Consider the following 23043-nt stretch of genomic DNA (forward strand, 5'->3'; position numbering starts at 1 on the left):
AATGATAGATACTGGTCACGTCACAATCCTCGTTGGATACATAAATACCACACACAGTATCCAGAAAAACTTAATGTATGGGCTTACAACTTAATTTGTATATTTCCAAATCCAAGTAAGTATTTTAAATTCCATTTTAGTGTCAAAATTTCATTATTCAAAACGTTCAAACAGTAACAATATCCCAAACGGTAATATTTGGCTACAACAAGATGTTGCTTCACATAACTATACGCATATGATGAATCAATACCTAAATAATGTGTTTCCCAATACATGAATTGGAAGGAGTAGTTTTATCGAATAGCCTCCGCAATCACCCGACATTAATCTCTTAGACTATTTTCTGTGGGGGCACTTGAAAACATCGTTTATAAAACAAAACCTGCAAAATATTCAGGAATTAAAATGTAGGATTACCACTGAATTTGTTTTCAGCTGCTCTAGGTTTCCTGCACTATGATTTGGGTAATTTTTTACTGCAACAGTTTCATTAAATTTTTTACTAATTTACTGACAAGATCTTTTTGTGGTATTATTAGGATATAATTTAATCAAGATTATTCAAATTAAACGAGTTTATTCATCTAAATGTATTATTCTAACTTCGGCGAAGATAGTGTAAATCTCGCAATAACTAATAACTCCGAAATTATTGAGTTAAGTATAAAAAACATTACATGACAAATAATCACAGTATTTCTTAAGGACTTCACAAAATAAAAAATATACAGAGTGTTTCATGTAAAACATGAAAGTTCTTTGGATTTTCAGAAAACCGGACGATCTGACAACAATGTAAATAAAACCATAATATCGGCCGAATCACAAGACGCTTACGCTCCTTTCACAAACTAATAATTTGAAACGACATTCCAATAGTGGCTCGAGCAATCCTATGGTACCTTTCTTATTACACGGCGGTTAGAACGTTCGGTGTAATGTGAAAGATAGCGCTGTTTCACATTATAAGAATTTTGACCGTACGATAGTTGAAATTTACCGAACGTTTCAAGCGGTAAAGGGAGAAAGATTCCATATGATTGCTCGAGCCACTATGTAGATTTTAACCATCGCACGGTCAAAATTCTTATAATGTAAAACAGCGCTTATCATGGGATTATCGTACGTTTCAAATTCTTAGTGTGTGAAAGGAGCGTTACACACAAAAATTTATAATAATCGTGCAAGCCGTTTTCAATACAATTGGGGCGTTCTATACATAACACTCACTCTGTATGTATAGGCAGTGGCGCGCCCAGTGAGATTTTGGGCGTTAAACTCCCCCCGGGAATATTAAAAAGAAAAATAGTAGGAATAAATATACTCTAAATATAAAAAAAATTTATAATAAAACGTTTTTATTATTTATAGGAGAGAATATAAAATAATTTTACGATATAAAATACTTAAAATTCCAAAAATTACACTATAACAAAAAAGTATTTTTATAACAACACGGTTTTGTTATATACAGGACACAACATGTTTCGAAAGAATAAAATATGAATTTTCAGTAGGTGTATTAACTGTTAAAATTATAATTCCAAAAATTACAGTAGTATAAAAAAGTACTTTTTATAATACCACGGTTGTTTAAAATGGTATATATAATATTTAATAATTAACTTATTTTAAGTTATTAAATATGAATTTTAAGTATATTAACTTTTAATTATTTATTAAATAAATTTAAAAAAAGATACGCAACAGCCGTTTTCGAACTCTCGATCTGCAGTCTAATGCCACTGACCCACCATCAATTTGTAGATATCGATTTATTAACGTACTTGAAAATATCATTGCATTAGTCACATTTTTAAAATAGTTTGAAATAAAAAAAAAATCGATTTATCCATACAGGGTGATTGATTAGTGGGGTAAAGCTCCGTAGATCCGTTATCGCAATAGATAGCAATAAAAGTTAATAACAAAAATTGTAGCCAACTTTGATTACAAACTGATAATCAGTAATCGTAAATTGTCAGTTTTAGACAATTCAGTAATAGACCAGTAAGGATCTGTTTTTAGGTGGATGTGAGAGGTGGCATTCAGATTTTTGCGGATAAAGTTAGGTGATAACTTCGTTAATAATAATTGATTTATGCTCCTTCTCAAATATGGCCGGAACATTAATAAAAAAAATAAAATAATTAAAAGTTTCAAAAAATTTCGTTTTTTTTTTCTACTTTTTTTGCTTATAACTTAAAAACTATTTATTTTAGAACAAATTCATATAGGAGTAAAACAAAGATAATTAAATTTTCTTCAGATGCGATTGGTTAAAAATGTCGTTAATTTATCACCCTTGCTTCAAAATAGCAATAAATATATAATAAGGGGGCAGAAACAGCCTGTCCTTATTCAATGATTTTCCATCACTTAGGTTACACTTGGAACCTTGCTAATTCGCTTAGAAAATTTTTGTAATGTGCTTAAACCGTACGCCAAATTTCGTTAAAATTGACTTACTAGATTTTGCATAATAATTTTGCAATCTAAACTTTTTTTTTAAAATTAAATTTTTTTAAAATCTTGCACAACAAAAACTAGAACATACAAAAATTTGTCAATTTTTTTTACGTATAAAGAAGTGGTACACCTATCTAATGCACTTTACAGAATTGAAATCGGATTATTTAAGCAGCCTCAGCAATGTTTTAAAGTTATAAACAATTTTTGGCTTATAAACAAATTAGTGCTGTGGCCAGGAGGGGGTGCTACGGGATCATTTACTTAGATGGACTTACCCAAGGATTATGTATTTTGACCAGTAGAACACGAATTTTTTGGGTAACAGTTGATCCGGATGTCGATAAGATTGTTATAAACAAAGAACTTGAGGAATTACATAAAATCGATTTTTCGCAAAATAAAACATTTTTTTGTATTTCTTGGTTGATTCTAAGCAAAAACAAGTTTTTTGGTAGGATGCATAGTTTTCGAGATAAACTTTCTAGGAACTTTCAAGAAATCGAGAAATTGCAATTTTTGAACGCGAATAACGTTTGATTAAAAAATAAAATAGCAATTCTGCTGACAGCATTTGAAAGTTTAAGTCAAATTATACCGGTTTTAATTATTTGCATTGCTAAAAATAAATTTTTTTATTATTAAACAAAGCTATTTGTTTATAAGCCAAAAAATTGTTTATAAATTTAAAACATTGCTGGGGCCCCTTAAATAATCCGATTTTAATTCTGTAAAGTGTATTAGATAGGTATAGTACCTCTTTATACGTAAAAAATTAGCCAACTTCTAAATGGTCTACTTTTTGTTCAGAAAGATTTTAAAAATTTGAACTTTTTTAAAAACATTTACATTGCAAATTTATTATGCAAAATTTATTAGGTCGATTTTAATGAAATTTGATACACAATTTAAGTATGTTACAAAAAATTTCCTAAGCGAATTACTAAGGTTCTAAGTGCCACCAAAGTGGTTAAAAAATATTGAATAACAACAGACTTATTTTGCCCCCTTATTTTGTATTTATTGCTATATTGCAGAAAAGGTAATACCTTAAGACATTTTTTACCAGTCGTATATCATACAAAATTCAATTATCTTTATTTTATTTCTTTACGACTTTGTTCCAAAATGAATCGTTTTAAAGTTATAAGCAAAGAAAGCAGAAAAAAATCGATGTTTTTCGAAATTTTTAAATATTTTAATTTTTTTATTAATGTTCCGGGCATATTTGAGAAGGAGCATAAGTCAATTATTATTACTGAAGGTGTCACCTAACTTTATCTGCAAAAATCGGAATGCCACCTCTCACATCCAAAAATAGATGTTTTTTTCGCAGATCCTTATTGGTCTATAATGGCTCACCTAAAATTTGGATAGATTTAGACCCGTAATTAATAATTTGCTCTGAAAAATTAAAATATCTCGAAAACTAATAAATTTAGACATAGGAAATGTTATATAAAAATTAAAGTAAGGTAATAGTACTTTTCGATAGTGATATAAAATACATGGTGTTTTATTTAAAATTACTGAGAAAATAATGTACTTGCGTTTTGACTTACCCTGTATCAAATTTAAAGAAAGTTAGCAATATCGATCCTTTATGAAAATTCTGACAATAAATAAAAAAATATGGCATCAATAAACCATTGCCGTTGTGCTTATTTTTATTTATAAACTTGTTACGATTTTCATATAAAATTGGTTATAACTTTGTATAACATATTTAACCTTTATATTTTTGTAACGGAGAAGTTAAGAATATTTCGAATATAACATAAATTACAGGGTGTTCCATTTAAAAAAACATAAGTTTGATCTGCCACTATGTTATCGAACACCCTGTAAAATTCTAACTAATTTTGTAATGTGAAGTCTCAAAGTTGGCTACAATTTTTGTTATTAACTTTTATCGCTATCCATTACTATAACGGATCTACGGATCTTGATCCCACTAATCAATCACCCTGTATAATAGCAGTTAAATATTGCATTGTTAGCTAGTTCTAAGCTATTCTGAAAATTTTAGGTAACTAGGTAGCCTAGAACTATTTTTACCAAGCCAAGTATATAAAAACGTTTTAAAATGTACCTTGTCTTTCACAAACAATACAAAAAACATTCGGTATCCAAGCCAACCCCCTCCCCCCTCAGAGGAAAATTCTGGATGCGCCACTGTGTTTAGGTGATGATTTTACCTGGAATAAATTCAATAAAAAATATACCAAATAATTTTTTACAAAATTAGTGAGACACTTCGATATTTATTTAGCGTATTCCACGTTTAAAAATTGTTATTTTTTTATTTGTACTCCTGCGTGTGAAAGACAAGTAGCTCCTTCTTTTTTTTTTTCTACTTTTTTTTTCAAATGAAACTTTTTTCAACTGAAACGCTCCATTTTGTGGATATTTGTTTAAGAGGATTAAAGGAAGGTTTTTTTTAGAACATCTGCTTTGCGTATTTGCATTTTTCGACTAGCACAAAGGACAGAAAAGTTTCGAGCTTTGATTTCTAAGACGGAATTCTGCTCCGATCAAGCTGATATTTAAAATCGTTTTACTGTAGGTTTTAATGTGATGAAAAAAATAGTACAGTAGGCGGTACAGTAAACTAGCGCGAAGTTTTAAACTATGTTTTTTTATCATTTTTGAATTTTTGAATTTTAAATAATCTTTTAAAATCGAACAAAATTTTAATATTTATTTATTAGTTTTATGAAAGACTTCATTTCGATTCAGAGATGATCCATCATCCCCATACGTACGTTTCGGTCTCTCCAGACCCCATCAAAGGAGCAATATGATCAGCTCTGACTCTGGATCGAAACGAAACCAAACAGTCTATTTAAGCTGAATTATAAAAATAATTCGCGTAGGTATCAGACGCTGTAGCGACATCTATTAAAGAAATGAGAATTCCCAGATGTAAACAATAAATCTCTCAGAGGTAAACCCATAGTAGTCCATTCTTTCACGGTTTTTGCTCTAAATTTTAAAGAACCGCTTGGATTGACATGAAATTTGGCATGCATATAGCTTACATGTCAAAGAAAAAAAGTGATATTGTGCCGATGTGTGCTTTTGCCCTGGGGTGAAAAAATATATGTCCAAAATAAGTCCGGAAATGGGTAAACTGACTAATTTTAAGTAAACTAAAAAGGGGTAGTTCCCTGGATTGGCTGTATACCTTATAGTTAAACAAACTGGAACATGAAGTAAAAACCACTTCTATGTAAAAGGTAACGAGCGATCCACAATTATTGGGATCAAAGCTATCCGTGCAAAAAATTACGTATGTCTTGTTTGAATCTGAATGTATATCATTGGTTTATCAATTAATTTTGATTAACATTATAAAACATAAAAAATCAGTCAAAACCAGAACTTTAATCAAAAATAAAAAGAATTAACAAAATTATAAGTAACAATAATAAATAAAATCAAACAAGATCTCTACATAACCTTACTTTTCTTGTTAAGTTGACGTACACTGTAAAGTTGACGTAAACTGGAAAGTATATCTGAATTAAGAATAGACATGCACTGTATAGCTATCTCTGTCGTTCAGAGCCACCTATGGTGGTAATAATTTTGGATCACACGTTATATTTACTAAAAATTTTTAGAATCCCAATGGATTCAATAAAATGAGTTCATCAGAACGTTTTCAAACCTATCGGTCCATCATCAGTGAATCTAAAATCAAATAAGTAATCCCACTATTAAAATTGAAAAGATGGTTAAAATTGTGAAAGTTAAAAAATGTGGTTATGATTACTTACTTGAATACTTGCAAAATAGCCCCAGAACCAAACAATGGTTGTGATTATAAATAAATCTACATTATGTTGAAATAAATTTAAAATGGCTAAACGCCGATGTTCAGGGATTAAACCTCTGGGAACATGGTGAAACTCTACCCGAGGACCCAATCAACCATCTTCGGTCAACGATGACTACTAAGTGTCAAAGCTATGTAAGGAAATGCTTGATGTGACATTGACAGTTGAGGAAGAAGGTAGTCGATTTTCAAGGAAATTTAAAAACAAAGTCATGATCCAAGACGAAGATATGGTAAAGATTTTAATATCTGAAAATGTCTGTTAATTAAATCTATTGTTTTTTAAAATTAAAAGAAAATGTGTTTTACAAAATAAAAATTATTTTAACTGTAGGTAACTACAAATTGACTGTATCAAATAAAATAAACCTGATCAAAAAATTTCAATATGATAAAGTGAGCTGATTAGTAGTAATGACAGAAATAAAATTAAATAAGTGGTGATATGAAGAAGTTTTAAATTTTGAAAAGGGATATTATTATATCAAGAAATTTATATGTCCACAGTATGTGTATTGATGGTTGTATAGGTAGAAGGGAAATTATTATTTGGATGTAGGTGAAAATTAAAAACTTAAATAGATTAGAGTTAAGATATAGTCAATCTGACTATATCTATAGAAATCATAATTTCTACTATCAGATTGACTATATCTTAACTCTAATCTATTTAAGTTTTTAATTTTCACCTACATCCAAATAATAATTTCCCTTCTACCTATACAACCATCAATACACATACTGTGGACATATAAATTTCTTGATATAATAATATCCCTTTTCAAAATTTAAAACTTCTTCATATCACCACTTATTTAATTTTATTTCTGTCATTACTACTAATCAGCTCACTTTATCATATTGAAATTTTTTGATCAGGTTTATTTTATTTGATACAGTCAATTTGTAGTTACCTACAGTTAAAATAATTTTTATTTTGTAAAACACATTTTCTTTTAATTTTAAAAAACAATAGATTTAATTAACAGACATTTTCAGATATTAAAATCTTTACCATATCTTCGTCTTGGATCATGACTTTGTTTTTAAATTTCCTTGAAAATCGACTACCTTCTTCCTCAACTGTCAATGTCACATCAAGCATTTCCTTACATAGCTTTGACACTTAGTAGTCATCGTTGACCGAAGATGGTTGATTGGGTCCTCGGGTAGAGTTTCACCATGTTCCCAGAGGTTTAATCCCTGAACATCGGCGTTTAGCCATTTTAAATTTATTTCAACATAATGTAGATTTATTTATAATCACAACCATTGTTTGGTTCTGGGGCTATTTTGCAAGTATTCAAGTAAGTAATCATAACCACATTTTTTAACTTTCACAATTTCAACCATCTTTTCAATTTTAATAGTGGGATTACTTATTTGATTTTAGATTCACTGATGATGGACCGATAGGTTTGAAAACGTTCTGATGAACTCATTTTATTGAATCCATTGGGATTCTAAAAATTTTTAGTAAATATACCTTTTACATAGAAGTGGTTTTTACTTCATGTTCCAGTTTGTTTAATTTTAAGTAACTTTTGTTCTATAGAGCTTTTTCGCCAAGTCAACACTTTTCGAGTTATTTGCGAGTGAATATGTTCATTTTTCAACAAAATAACCACATTTTGTAACCACAATAAATGTAACGTTAAAATTTTTAAGTTAAAATTTTTAAGTTAAAATTTTTAAGTTAAAATTTTACTTAGAGTAAAAATTTACCGATACACCGGCAAATAATTTACAAACGCCTAATAAACATTAACATCACCGAGTTCAGTATTTTCTTAAGATCTTATTTAATCTGTTTTTACGGATATGACTTCTTCCAAAATGGAGCGATCCTTATGACAGCCCTCTTATAATTTTAAATAAGTTGATGATGAAAATTTAATGAAAACGTCGAATACTCGACGTGGAATTTTAATAAAATTTGGAAAACGCAACTACGGAATTTTTAATTCAAATGTCAAGGATTTTGTCTTGATCATTTAATTTCGATCAAAATTTGAGACCGGGAATAGAGTTTGGGATATTTGTGATATCTAATATATTTTGTGATATTAAATGAAACAAAATTGGTGTGTGGTTGTGACTTAATCGCGCTGGTTTGATAAAGAACACTGTTTAGAATGAAATGAATTTATTTATGCTTTACCTACAGAATAGCTACATCAATAAGAGGGTAGGCGTCCTTCACACTTAAATGTCTGTTTATATAAAGTCTAAAACAAAACCAAAATAAGTACTTTGAATGTTTTTGAATAATAATATACTGAAAAGTCTATTATTCATTCTTAACGAAAAAATCATTAGTTTTCGAGATATTTGATATTAATAATTAAGCGACACAATACATTAATCAAAATAACTGTGCCGTTACATCATTAACTTGAAATATCTCGAAAACTAATGAACTTATCGTTACGAGTAAAGAGCATGTTATTTACATAGAGAGCATTAGACGGACAATACACGACATCACGTCAACCACTACACTCCCTCCGGGGGGTCAGGATTGAAGAGAGATTGGAGAATCGAAAAGGGGCAAGAGAAAAATTGCGCCAGGGGCGTAGAATGTGGGAAGGATCAACCATTCATTGTCCCCTGTCGTACGCCGCTGGTAATAGCCAGAAACGTTTATTTAACATAATTTCATAGTATGAAAACAATACGTCTTAATACAATAAGTTTTAAAATACTGAGCAAAAATAGTTTTTTAAATTTTTAAACAAAACCAGTAAGGAGCCATATTTTATTTAAATGATTTTGGTTAAATCTTAATATTTTGAAACCTAGAATCTACTAATAGATAGGACATTCTTAATGAAACACCCTGTATATAACACAATATAATTTTATAAAATATAAGTTAAACATTCCCACGGCAGGGCCGCCGAGAGGGATAGGCGGGCCCCCCACCAAAAAAGTGAAGAGCGAAAAAACTTTTTTAATTTTTCTAAGAAATAAAATTATCAATAACAGATAATAAAAAACATGTCAAATATAAATTTTATTAAATTTTGATTATATTTATAATAGGGAAAATTTTTATAATACAGGTGCTTATCAAGTTTTTTAATTGGCAAAGATGTCAAGTTTTGAAAAATCACATTATTTTACCAAATCATCAATGCACAAAGTTGCTATAGTCCATTCTTTCACGGTTTTTGCTCTAAATTTTAAAGAACCGCTTGGATTAACATGAAATTTGGCATACGCATAGCTTACATGTCAAAGAAAAAAAGTGATATGGTGCCGATGTGTGCTTTTGCCCTGGGGGTGACTTTCACCCCCTCTTGGGGGTGAAAAAATATATGTCCAAAACAAGTCCGGAAATGGGTAAACTGACTAATTTTAAGTAACTTTTGTTCTATAGAGCTTTTTCGCCAAGTCAACACTTTTCGAGTTATTTGCGAGTGAATATGTTCATTTTTCAACAAAATAACCACATTTATAGACGGTTTTTCGCAAATAACTCAAAAAGTAGGTATTTTCTCGAAAAAACGTTCCTAGCAAAAATATAGCCTATAAAAAAGTAAAAAAATGGTGTACGCGTTAGGTCTCTGGATCTCGTAGAACGAGAGTTATAGCCAATGAAAAATATATTCATATTCACCAAATTTCAAATAGAATATTTCGACGTGAAATATCCAAAAAATTAAGCACTTTTTGGGGAAAACCCAATATAACTTTTTTAAAGTATTTAAAAAAAGCTTTATTTCTGTTTTTGCGAAAAGTCTAGCATTAAATTTAAGCAAGTTACGCTAAAGATAAAGTTGGTCCCTTTTGTTTTTGCAAAAAAAAATCGGGAGGACCACCCCCTAATTAGCAACTTAAATGAAATTAATCGTTGCCGCTCCACAAATTATTTTACTTATATTGTGTTTATATGTTCTGTAAGTTTCATCGATTCAAAGTGCTTATTTTTTTAAAAATTTGGTTTTAAAGTAAAATTTTTAAAAATTTAAATTTTGAAATATATGCTTTTTTTTTAAATAACTTAAAAATTGTTAGAGATACCAAAAATCTTGAAAAACAAAAAAAGTCAGACTTGCTTTTCTGAATATCATGTATTTTTTTGTTTTTCTGTTGGACAAAAATTGATCAAGATTTGGTGTTTCTAAATTTGCATACATTCGTGATCAGTGATTCGTTCAACCACTTTTAACTACAGCACTTTCAATAATCAGGACTTTGAACCGATGAAACTTACAGATCATATAAACAATATATACACGAGTCAAGAAACTTGTGAAGTCGTTACGATTAACTTCATTTAAGATACTAATTAGGGGGTGATTTTCTCGATTTTTTTACCAAAACCAAAAGGGACTAACTTTATTTTGAGCGTAACTTGTTTAATTTTGATGCTAGAATTTTTTTTTATAAAACAAAAATGAAGCTTTTTTTAAACACTTTAAATAAGTTATAATGAGTTTTCCCCGAAATGTGCTTCATTTTTGGTTATTTCACGTTAAAGTATTCCATTTGGAATTTGACGAATATGAACCTATTTTTCATTAGCTATAACTCTGCTTCTGCTAAACAAAAAGACGTGATATATACACTATTTTTTAAAAATTTTTATAAGCTATATTTTTGCTAAGAATGCTTTTTCGACAAAATACTTACTATTTGAGTTATTTGCGAAAAACCGTCTAAAAGCGTGGTTATTTTGTTGAAAAAATGAACATATTCACTGCCAAATAACTCGAAAAGTATTGACTTAGAGAAAAAACTCTATAGAACAAAAGTTACTTAAAATTAGCCAGTTTACCCATTTCCTGACTTTGTTTGGACGAATATTTTTTAACCCCCAAGAGGGGGTGAAAACCACCGCCAGGGCAAAAGCACATATCGGCACAATATCACTTTTTTTCTTTGACTTGTTAGCTGTGTGTATGCCAAATTTCATGTCAATCCAAGCGGTTCTTTAAAATTTAGAGGTTTTGCAATATTTTAGCGTTAATGAATGGACTACTAGGCCAGTTAACCGATCCTATTTCATTGTAGATCTCAAAGCATTTTTAATGCGAGAAAGACAACTAAAGGAGCTTTCCTCTTTAGCGGGTTAAATTGCTTAAACAATCTACGACAATATTAATATTTCACAGCAAAATATTTCGTCGGGCTCAAAATTATCAGTCGCGTGACTACTAGGACCAGGCAAATCATCAAAAAATGTAGCCAGCTGGCGCCGTTATAATTTAGCCATATAGATCATATAAAATACAGCCGAGTATTAATTAAACGCATTATGCACATAAAGTGAAGAGCAAAAAACCGGGAAAAGTTACGTCTTTGGTCTGGTCGACGCCGGGCCCCGGTAAAATGTACTGGCTGTACCCCCCTCTCGGCGGGCCTAAAAACAAGGTATCAGGTAACAAGACATAAACATGGTATTGTTTATCCTTGTTTAACTAATTGTGATTTCTACGGAAAAGCTGCTTAATTTAGTATAAAAAGTAATTCGTGAATAATTTCATGCATGGGCAAATATAGAGTTGAAGAACTATATCAAAACAATACATTAATATTGTTCTGAACCTATTTCCTTGGGGCATTTTTGTAATCAACTATTCTAAATGGGAAATAAGCCACAATTTAACTAAAAAATGATTTAATTAACGTTTCGACGTCCAAATCGGATGTCGTTGTCAAAATACAAAATATTGATATTTTGTATTTTGACAACGACATCCGTTTATTTCATAAATATTTTGTCAAAATACAAAATATTGATATTTTGTATTTTGACAACGACATCCGATTTGGACGTCGAAACGTTAATAAAATCCACAAGGAAAAAGTTTTCCTGTAGTTGGCTGTATACCATGTGATACAAAAAACAATAAATCCTGTATAAAAGGTATATTTAAAAAACCCTCAAAAGGTCCACATCAAATTCACATAACTAGTTTTAGACTGGTTTACCAGTCATCATCAGTGCTTACGTGCAATGTACATGCTTAACCACCAAGATAGTATTACCTCCCAATACCTCAATCAACGGTATTACACAAAAATATGTGGGTCAAAGCCCAGTTCCTTGACGGACTACTTTTACTGGGCTTTGACCCACATATTTTTGTGTAATACTATCTTGTATGTAAACCAGTCGAAAACTAGTTATGTGAATTTGATGTGGCCCTTTTGAGGATTTTTTAAATATACCTTTTATACAGGATTTATTGTTTTTTTTTTTAATAAAATCATTTTTTTAGTTAAATTGTGGCTTATTTCCCATTTTGAATAGTTGAATACATTAATACTGCAGAACAAATTGTTTGTAAATAGACTTGGGTTAGAATTTAAGAAATATCTCAATGGGAGTCGTTAAGATAAAAAGAATTTAATGAACCTCAAACATAAAACAACCTAACGTTGTTAATAAAGAGAAGCATTTAGTTGAATTAGCGACAGATTTTATTGTGACAAGAGTGTCAAAACAACTTGTCACCAACATAACGAGGATCCGCAACCAATTCCTTGATATTTGAAGGAAGAAACTCGAACGTAGGTATTAATCTTTGTTGAGCTAAAATTGGCATGTTTATTTGATACAGAAACTTCAGATGAAAAAACATTAAATACAGGGTGAGGCAAATAAAGGGCCTATTAGAAATATCTCGAGAACTAAAGGCAACAGAATCATGAAAATTGGAATAAAGGGGTTTTAAAGGATGATCTATTAAATGAAAATATTTTCATCTCTTTGCAACTTCCGGTTATACCGGAAGTTGCTTATAACTTCGTTTTTTTTAATGGGACACCCTGTATATTTTTACATTTTTGGATTCTCTTCGATGTCTCCTTTCTTAAAATATGAGGTTTTGTAATATTATACAGGGTATTTTAAAAGATAATTACATTTTTTTATTAATTTCGTAGCAAAATTAACACCCTGTAGAATTGTAGTAGTTTGACATCTAAAACTCTACTTACGTTCAAATGATTTTTAATATACTCTACTATTGTTAAGAATCATTAGTATAGCTAAATTTTTAATTTTAGTATACAGGGTTGATCGAAACTCGGAATGAGTATTTTCTGAGTTTTCTTAAATGGAACACCCTGTATTTTAGTAGGTATTGTAATGAAATTATATTTTATGATACTTTTTTATTTCTTAAGCATTCCCTATACCTAACTGCTTTAATTTGTGCTTAAGTGTTAATCGCACCAACAATCTTAACTACGTAGGTTTTTGATAGCTAAACCATTATTGGTAATTTTAAGGACCACTCTGGATTAATGTGTATTTATTTCTGAAAAATTATTTGGGATTGAGTATTTTCACGGCCAACCTAATAAAATTTTACGTCTTTTTTGGGCAATTAATGTTTAGCTTGAATCACCAATAACCCACAAATTAGAGCAGTTAGGTATAGGGAAGTTCTATAAAATATCATTTCATTATAATACAAAAATATAGGGTGTTCTATTTAAGAAAACTCAGAAAATACTCATTCCGAGTTTCGACCAACCCTGTATACTAAAATTAAAAATTTAGCTATACTAATGATTCTTAACAATAGTAGAGTATATTAAAAATCATTTGAACGTAAGTAGAGTTTTAGATGTCAAACTACTACAATTCTACAGGGTAAGAATGTTGCTACGAAATTAATAAAAAAACGTAATTATCTTTTAAAATACCCTGTAAAATATTACAAAACCTCATATTTTAAGAAAGAAGACATCGAAGAGAATCCAAAAATATAAAAATATACAGGGTGTCCCATTTAAAAAACGAAGTTATAAGCAACTTCCGGTATAACCGGAAGTTGGAAAGAGATGAAAATATTTTCATTTAATAGATCATCCTTCAAACCCCCTTTATTCCAATTTTCGTGATTCTGTTGCCTTTAGTTCTCGAGATATTTCTAATAGGCCAATTATCTGCCTCACCCTATATATGTATAGTCGAACCCGCTTGTTAGGATACCGGTTATAGGAATATTTGCAATAGAAATTTGAGGACCTGAAACGTTCCTACTAACCTGCAATGATCGGTTATTAGAAAAAAATATATCCCGGCTATAGGAATACTTTCACTTGGCACGAAGGCTATTCCAATAAGCGGGTTCGACTGAATATTTATACTTACAGCGGGGCGGTTAAATATTTTTTGAGACGTCGCGTCGTGTCATTTGAATTAAATTTTTTAAATTTTTTTGAATGAAACATAGCAAGATGTTTGAAAGGTAAGTTGTGCAAATTTGAGAGTTTTATAAGGAAAATTATATTAGTTACACATTTTTTAATAATTTTCAAACAAGATTCATGTAAATCTCACTTACGGCCCACACCGTACTTATGCCCATACCTGTTATTTCTTTTTATTATAACCATAATATAGCTTAATTGTTCTTCTTTCATGTCCAACTTGTAAAATTTCATTTGATCCATTAGTTAAAGAATTACATTAAAATAACTCAACCGTGAACTTCTTCGAACGCTAGTTTACAGTGCACCAATGTTTGTGAGAAGGGTGACTTTAGCATTATAAATAAAAAATTATAGAAGCTATAGATTTAATTTTAGAAAAGTGTTTATATAAGGTTTTTTTTGTATAATTTTCTGAATTTTTCAATGGTTAAGTCATTTTTTTTTTAAATTTATATTTTCGGAGATATTTAAAAAAAACATTAATTTCGCAGTTCATTTGTTTAATAAAAAATGAAGCACCCACTTCTCGAGTAGAACTTTTTGATATGTTGTTTATTAAACATTTCTCAATGAAATTACAAAAAGTTCTATCTTGTTTGATTTTTTCCGAAGTGAAAATCTATATGCACTCCCCTATTAATTGTTTTTAAATATTTTCATCGAAAAAATTGATTTCCTCTTAATAATACAGCCGCGCACCAGGGTGAATGGAGATGAGAATTTTTATGGTACTGAATCCAAATCTGTAATAAAAATGGGGGTATTCTTGTTCTCATGATCATTTTTCAGTGCGTCATTAATTATGACGTCATATACTGTATTGGGTGTGTCGAGATTTATTTCGTGTAATTATTGACGAATCTGACACATGCTAGAATCGTACTTAGCCATAGGTACGGTGACCATATGTACTCATTTAAGAAGGACAGTACTTATTTTTAAATATTGTCCTAATGTACTTTAAAATCTTTCTAAGGACACTCGAATGTACTTATTTTTTCTAAAAAATGAATATTTTTATCTTTTACTACTTTTAAACAAACTTTGTATACTGTTCCAGGTATTGCAGCTTTTGTGTCTTGATGGTTTCCAATATTTCCATTCTTTTGTTGACTCTTCTCATGACTTCGTTGTTTGTTACAGGCTCGGTCCATTCTATCTTCAGGTACCTTCACCCACAGTTCAAATGCTTCCAACTTTTTAGTAGTCGACGCGTTAATTGACCATGCTTCTATTCCGTAAAGCAGAGTCGAGAAAATATAACACCTTGCCAGCCTAACTCTCAAGTCTTAATTATTTCAGTTCTGTTGCACAAACTTCCTTTCTCATTTTATTGAAGTTGGTTCTTGCCTTCTCTATTCGAACTTTGATTTCTTTGGAGTAATCGTTTGTGTGATTAATTATTGTGCCAAGAGAGTTGTAGTTTTCAACTTGTTCTAAAGTTTTACCTTTAATTGTCAGGCTTTTATCAATATTTTGGGTTTTTGATATCCTCATAAATTTAGTTTTCTTGATGTTTACTGATAATCCATATTGTTCTCCATACTTAACTATCTTGTTCATTAGCTTTTGGAGGTCTTGGAGGTTGTCCGCTATTATGATAGTGTCGTCCGCATGCCTAATGCTGTTAATTGGTGTTCCATTTAGGTACCTTTATTCCTGCTGTTTCTCCCTCACGAACTTTTTTCATAATTTCTTCAGAGTATGCATTTAATAGTACATAGTAGTGACAATACACACCCCTGTCGCACTCCTCTTTTAATTTCGAACTCTTCTGATGTGTGATTGTTAATGCTTTTGTGTGCCTGCTGTTTATAATATAGATTTGTTATAATTCAAAGGTCATTGTATTGTAATTGTTTTGCTTTGAGGACGTCCATTAGCTCTTTGTGGCGGACTTTATCGAAAGCCTTGTTGTAATCTATGAAACAGACGTACATATCCTGGTTCACATTCAAGCATCTCTGGATTAGTAGTGTAAATCCAAAGTGGGTTTCTTCAATATCAAGATCAAGTTTTTGGTAAATGCGTTTATGAATGATCCTTAAAAACATTTTAAGTGTGTGAGACATCAGGCTTATGGTGCGGTGGTCGTACACAAAACTTCACTGCACAAGTGAAACATTTTTACACAAAATGTGTAACCTACCTAGAAAACTGGAGTGCAAATTTTCATGAATTTAAACTTTACAAAAGCATAGATCTTAAGTGGGCTCCACACTCTCGGCGAAGTTACTTCGCCAAAGTTGACCGAAGTCCGAAGTACCCTCTCTACACACTCGTTCTACTTCGCGAGGAAGTGCAATACCGACAAAGAGCGGTGCGATACCGACAAAGATCCCTTTGACCAGACCGACAGAGAATGGAAGTAGAACGAAGTGAGGCAAAGTTACACAAGGTGGCCGTCTACACTCTCGTACTTGTTGAACCTCGATCGACTTCTGCTCGCATTAGAAGTGAAATAACATGGAACGATGTTTGTTATTCTCTCGAAGCTTTTAAATTGTATATCAAGGCAACCGTGTTAAACGAAGATCAACTCTTTGACGAACTGGGAATTTTGAAAGACGTGGCTACTGGCTACAAGTGAAAAAATTGCTGAGTGAAACAGAGAAGAAAAAAATAGTCAGGATCGATGGCTTAAAGTTTTTAAGTGTGTAGATCAATTCAAACTGAAAAACTTACAAATATTATGCGAATTTATTTTTTGTCTTCCGGGTACTAGTGCGGCTATTAAATTCTGTAATAAATAATTATTATTGGACGTCGGAAAAGTCACAAATGTCCATTTCCTCTCTCAAGGCAGCGATGCTGGTATACGCAAATTTTGATGAGACTTGTATGAACTGTTTCATTTACTTCAGTCAAAGCCGGACCTTCTTAAATTAATTTTAAGTTGAGAAAAATATGAATGATGCAAAAAACCGGAAGAAGATGAGGCTATTCCAGGTCCCTCATCTAAAAACTCTTAATTACAGGCTTGTGACCTTTTCAAAGTTAATGTAATGTGTTATTTTTAGTTTAATTGATATAATTTTTTATGTTTAGCTACATAGTTTATTTATTTTTAATACCAAAAAGTTATATTTGTCCAATAACAAGATACATTTTGCGTTTTTAATACATTTTTGTTTTTTGTACTTTTTTTTTCTTTAAAAAGATATGGTAACCGTAGCCATAGGTGAAAAGCTTGCGGAATTAAACTAATTAGTAATTTAGTATATTTGATTTTTACACAATATGTTAACATGTAGGTATTTTTTATAAAGGGGAATAAAATTAAAAAGTAAACAATATTGTTTATTAAATTTATAAATATGGAAACATTAAAAAATGACACAAAACTATCCATTAATTGTGTTTTTATCTCCTTCTCTAGGTGCTGTCTCCGCTTCAAAAGTTGGCAGTCATCAGAGCAATCTTTATTTCTGAAACCGCGGCTCTAAATAATTCATTGTTATTACATCCAAACCAGTTCCTAAGGTTTTTCAGCCATGAGTTACGTCTCCTTACTATATAGATCTTTTTCTTGCATAATGACCTGGAGTATTAGATATACATCTCTCATCACATGTCCCATATATCTCAGTTTTCTTCTTATTTGTTAGTTCTTCTCGTTCCTTATGCGTAAGTCTCATTACCTCCACGTTGGCTATTCTATCTACTCATGAGATATTTAGCACTCTTCGGTACATCTCAAATGTCTCTAGTCTCCTCACGCCAATGACTAACTTTTAACGAACTAAATTCTAAACCAAAACACAAAAAATGCACAAAGACGTTGTGAAACACAAGGGAAGTAGAATTCGAAATTTCAAAATGACAGGTACACAAAATACTGACCTGAATAATAACCGTCACTTGACTCTTTGACACTTCTAAAAAATGGCCAAAATGAACGAAGTTTTCGTCAAATGTTCGTAATACGTGTATTTGATTGGCTAGAAATAACGCGCATTCTAAATATCAACGAATCAAACGTAGGTTAGGAATAGACATCTTATGTATATAACCATTGTAATGCTGCATTATTTTTGTGTTTAATCACGGAGCTACCGCTTTTTCCGTCTCATCTAACTTGATGCATTAGAGAGAAATCGAAAAACTGTGACGCACTGAAAAATGATCATGAGAACAAGAATATCCTAAAGATATGTAGAGTTGGGGATAAAAAAATTGAACGTATTAAATGAGCGCTGAAAGACGTATGTGGCGCCCTCTGGGTAATACATCATTTTTGTTGGCGAATTTAGATTTCCCGTCCAAAAAAAACCCCGCTTTACAAATTTCGTGTTGTTAGCTCATGTCTGTCAGGAAATATTCAAGAATAAATAAAATAAAAGAACTTTGATACCCTGTATTTCAGTTATTATCAACTTAGTCCAGAAAGCCACTGCGCATCCGCTAGGGAAAAGATTCTAATTCGGATTTTTTGCACAATCTTACTCAAAAAGGACTTATTTTAACAAATTTGCATGTTGCCAGGACCAAAAGGTGGTCAAAAATTTTTTAAACGTTTTTTTTTTGTTTTTTTTTCTAAAATGATTTTTTTTTGCATGGAAAAAAGTTTTTTTAGGTTTTTTGGATCATTCCAAATAGAAAAGGTCTTTAGTGACTTTTCTCTAAAAATGATAGTTTTTGACATATAAGCGAATAAAAATTGAAAAATTGCGAAATCGGCCATTTTTAACCCTCAAAAACTATGTGAAAAACTGAAAATTTGGATGTTGCCAAGGTAGATAGGTGAAAGGTTCTTCAATTCTCTATTCAGTAATATAAACATTTACATAATTATTTATACAGGGTGTCCAAAAATTTTTTATTAAATTAAATTATTTGACAAAAAAAGAAGTAGAAGGACACCCTATATAAATAATTATGTAAATGTTTACATTACTGAATAGAGAATTGAAGAACCTTTCAAATGAGCTATTCATATTTAAAAAAATCATCGATTACGTCATCACGCCCAGACGGATGACGTCACTAGTATACCATATATGCCACAATATCATAACTAAAAAATAAAAATCGACCTGTTACGGGAATTTTCCGCCGGCTTACGAAATTTCGAATTTATTCCTTTCATTTGCACCATACTGTCGGTATAAGATAGTGTCGCGCACGCTTGATTAGCAATTAAAAAACAAAGGAGTTTTGAATATTGTATTGCAAAAAACTCTTCGGGATTTCATCAATCGATGGTTAAAGAATATCTACCTACCTTAGCAACATTCAAATTTTCAGTTTTTCACATAGTTTTTGAGGGTTAAAAATGGCCGATTTCGCAATTTTTCAATTTGTAATCGCTTATATGTCAAAAACTATCATTTTTAAAAAAAAGTCACTAAAGACCTTTTCTGTTTGGAGCGATCCAAAAAACCTAAAAAAACTTTTTTCGATGCAAAAAAATAATTTTAGGAAAAAAACAAAAAAAAAACGTTTAAAAAATTTTTGACCACCTTTTGGTCCTGGCAACATGCAAATTTGTTAAAAGGAGTCCTTTTTGAGTAAGATTGTGCAAAAAATCCGAATTAGAATATTTTTCCTAGCGGATGCGCAGTGGCTTTCTGGACTAACTTTCGTACTAAGGTAAGCTTAAATCGACCTATTTTAACCTTAAGAATCTGAAGTTAAGATATGGCCCATTCTTTACCAAACATCGTGTATATAAGATTTTAAAGTTGCCCCATGTCCCAATCCCAGGAGGTAGGTTAGGGGATAGTGTTTAGTGTCATGTGATAGGTTTTGAAAAATATTAAACACGTGTTAATACGTGTAATAAATCGTATTTTATTCCAATTCGAAAAAATGTCTTGAATAAATGAGAGCTCTGGGCTAATTAGCAAACTTCATGGAAAAGTTATTTACCAGCAATTTTATTGCTGGAATCGAATTATAAGATCCTATATATTAATAATATAGGTATGCAAAGTCCGCAGATAGTGTGCTACTTTTTTTATAAACAAAATGGCGCCCGAAAATCGAGTTTTTTCAATTTTGCTCTATAACTCCGGAGATTTTAACTTTAGAACAAAAACACTCAAATAAAAATTCACCGCAATTAAATTCTGCATAGAGATATGTTTTTCCCGATTTGCTCCGACGAAAATTTTCCTCGGAAAATGCGGGTTTTCCCAACAAAATCTCTAATTTTCAAATAAAGTTTTAGGTAAGTAATTATTAATCAATAATTAAATAACTTGGTGACATCAAAGCTTTCTTGGTATGTATAGATTGTAATTCCAGAAACCGGTGAAAATTAAACGAATATTTTAGCAACAATTCAATTGTTAATTAACAATTTACGATCGCAATAATAACCAAAATAATCATGATACATTGATCAAACTTATAAAGATTATAAAGATTATTAAAATTTTGAAAAAAAAAATAGTTATAATACGCTGGTCTAATTAGTAAAGTACAAAGAAAAGTTATTTACCCGCAATTTTATTACTGGAATCGAATATTATGATCCTATATATTAATAATATAGCTATGCAAAGACCGCAGATAGTGTGCTACTTTTTTTATTAACAAAATGGCGCCCCCAAATCGTGTTTTTTTCAATTATTGGTCTATAACTCCGAAGATTTTAACTTAACCCCAAAAACACTCAAATAAAAATTCACCCCAATTTAATTCTACATAGAGGCATGTTTTTTCCGATTTGCTCCGACGAAAATTTGCTCCGAGAAACAAAATCTCGAATTTTCAAATAAATTTTTTGGGCAAGTAATTATTTATCAATAATTAAATAACTTATTAGTATTAGTCTACTTTCACGCGTGTAAATTACAAAAAAAAATATTTATAATCTTTAATTAAAATATAACCATTAAATTAATAATCGATATTTTTTGTAAGTAATTAGCTTGTACTTTAAACTCACTTTTACGCTTTGAAAGAATTAAAAAAAATATATAAACAACGTAGTAATCGTATGTTTACTTTGCTGTTTCATAACTTTTTTTGCAAATGGTTGCAAAAAAGTTTTAAAGCATTCATTTTCAAGATATTTGAAATACGCGTTTTACCTATTCTTTAAAATTAGAATATAATAAAAACTTTCTGAGAAACGTTAATTTGTTTATAACTATTTTTTTTAAACATTTAAAGATTATTCAATAAAATTGAAAATTTATATTTTGTCGACAAAATATTAAATAGGCATCTTATATTTATAAGATTTCAAAGTTTGATCAGTGTATCATATTTATTTTGGTTATTATGGCGACCGTAAATTATTAATTAACAATTGAATTGTTGCTAAAATATTCGTTTAATTTTCACCGGCTTCTAAAACTATAATCTAAACCAAGAAAACTTTTATGTCACCGAGTTATTTAATTATTGGTAAATAATTTCTTATCTAAAACTTTATTTGAAATTTAAAGATTTTGTTGGGAAAACCCGCATTTTCCGAGGAAAATTTTCGTCGGAGCAGATTGGGAAAAACATGTCTTTATGTAGAATTTAATTTCGGTGAATTTTTATTCGAGTGTTTTTGGTGTAAAGTTAAAATGTTCGGAGTTATGGAGCAAAAATTGAAAAAAACACGATTTGGGGGCGCCATTTTGTTAATAAAAAAAGTAGCACACTATCTGCGGACTTTGCATACCTATATTATTAATATATATATAATCATAAGATTCGATTCCAGCAATAAAATTGGTGGTAAATAACTTTTCCCAAAAATGGCCTATTCTCCGATAATCAGCCCAGACTTCAATTTTAAAGACCCAGACTAGATTTTAAATTTACCCAATCCCTTTGTTTATCAAAGTAGTTTGGTGTTTTCTTGATTGGCACTTAAGCACTCTAGATATTTTTCAAAATAAATAAAGTTTGTCATTCATAAAAAGTATTAATTGTAATATTAATTGTGCCCCCACTCATAAATTAAAAATTTGGTTTAGGCTTTATTATTAATAAAGTTTTTTCTCAAAATAAACAATTAAAAATATACTTTTCATGAAAATAAATAAATCCAACAAAACACAAACAAAAAACTAAATAAATCCAACATCTCATCGCTATTGTAAAAAAAAAGTTAAGAAAAGGAGTAAACTTACAAATTTATGAAAAAAATATTATCTCGTAAAAAAACACCTGTGGTGTTATCTCTCAGCACTAACACGACGAGAAACAACGCGATGTTCGCAAGTTCCAGAGCCGAGCACTCACAACTTCCGCTCTTGTCGACGGTAATCGGCAAACTCCCGCCAAACGCTTTTCACGGCGAAGTTTCGTTTTCCCATTAGGTGGAGGAAAGGGACCTGATGCGCCGGTATCGTGCGTTGGAATTTAAAACTTTTCATTATTTTGCTATCTTTTATACGTTATTTATTTATGTATTTAAATGGAAAAGTGATAATTTTTCTATGCATCCTATTTCTGGTCATAGCTCCAACTTTATGATACTCACGCCGTCGTTTTTAAGGGAAGGGGTTTGATTTGAAATTTTTGCTTATTTATATTAATTTAGATGAAAATAACTTCAAGAATATTCTCTAAAAATTTCACATTAATCGGATCAAAATTACCGG

General features: G+C 30.5%; 1 protein-coding gene across 1 annotated transcript in view; it reads right to left on the minus strand.

The window, feature by feature from the left end:
* The window catches only part of LOC114340380 (uncharacterized), a 1055195-nt gene extending 1032494 nt beyond the window's left edge, over positions 1-22701 (minus strand). Inside the window, exon 1 of the mRNA XM_028291124.2 lies at positions 22570-22701. The gene's annotated coding sequence lies outside the window, so the exon portion shown is untranslated. The remainder of the gene's footprint in view (positions 1-22569) is intronic.
* Between the last annotated feature and the right edge of the window lie 342 nt (positions 22702-23043).

The sequence above is a fragment of the Diabrotica virgifera genome, chromosome 3 (assembly GCF_917563875.1).
Source record: "Diabrotica virgifera virgifera chromosome 3, PGI_DIABVI_V3a".
Lineage (NCBI taxonomy): Eukaryota > Metazoa > Arthropoda > Insecta > Coleoptera > Chrysomelidae > Diabrotica > Diabrotica virgifera.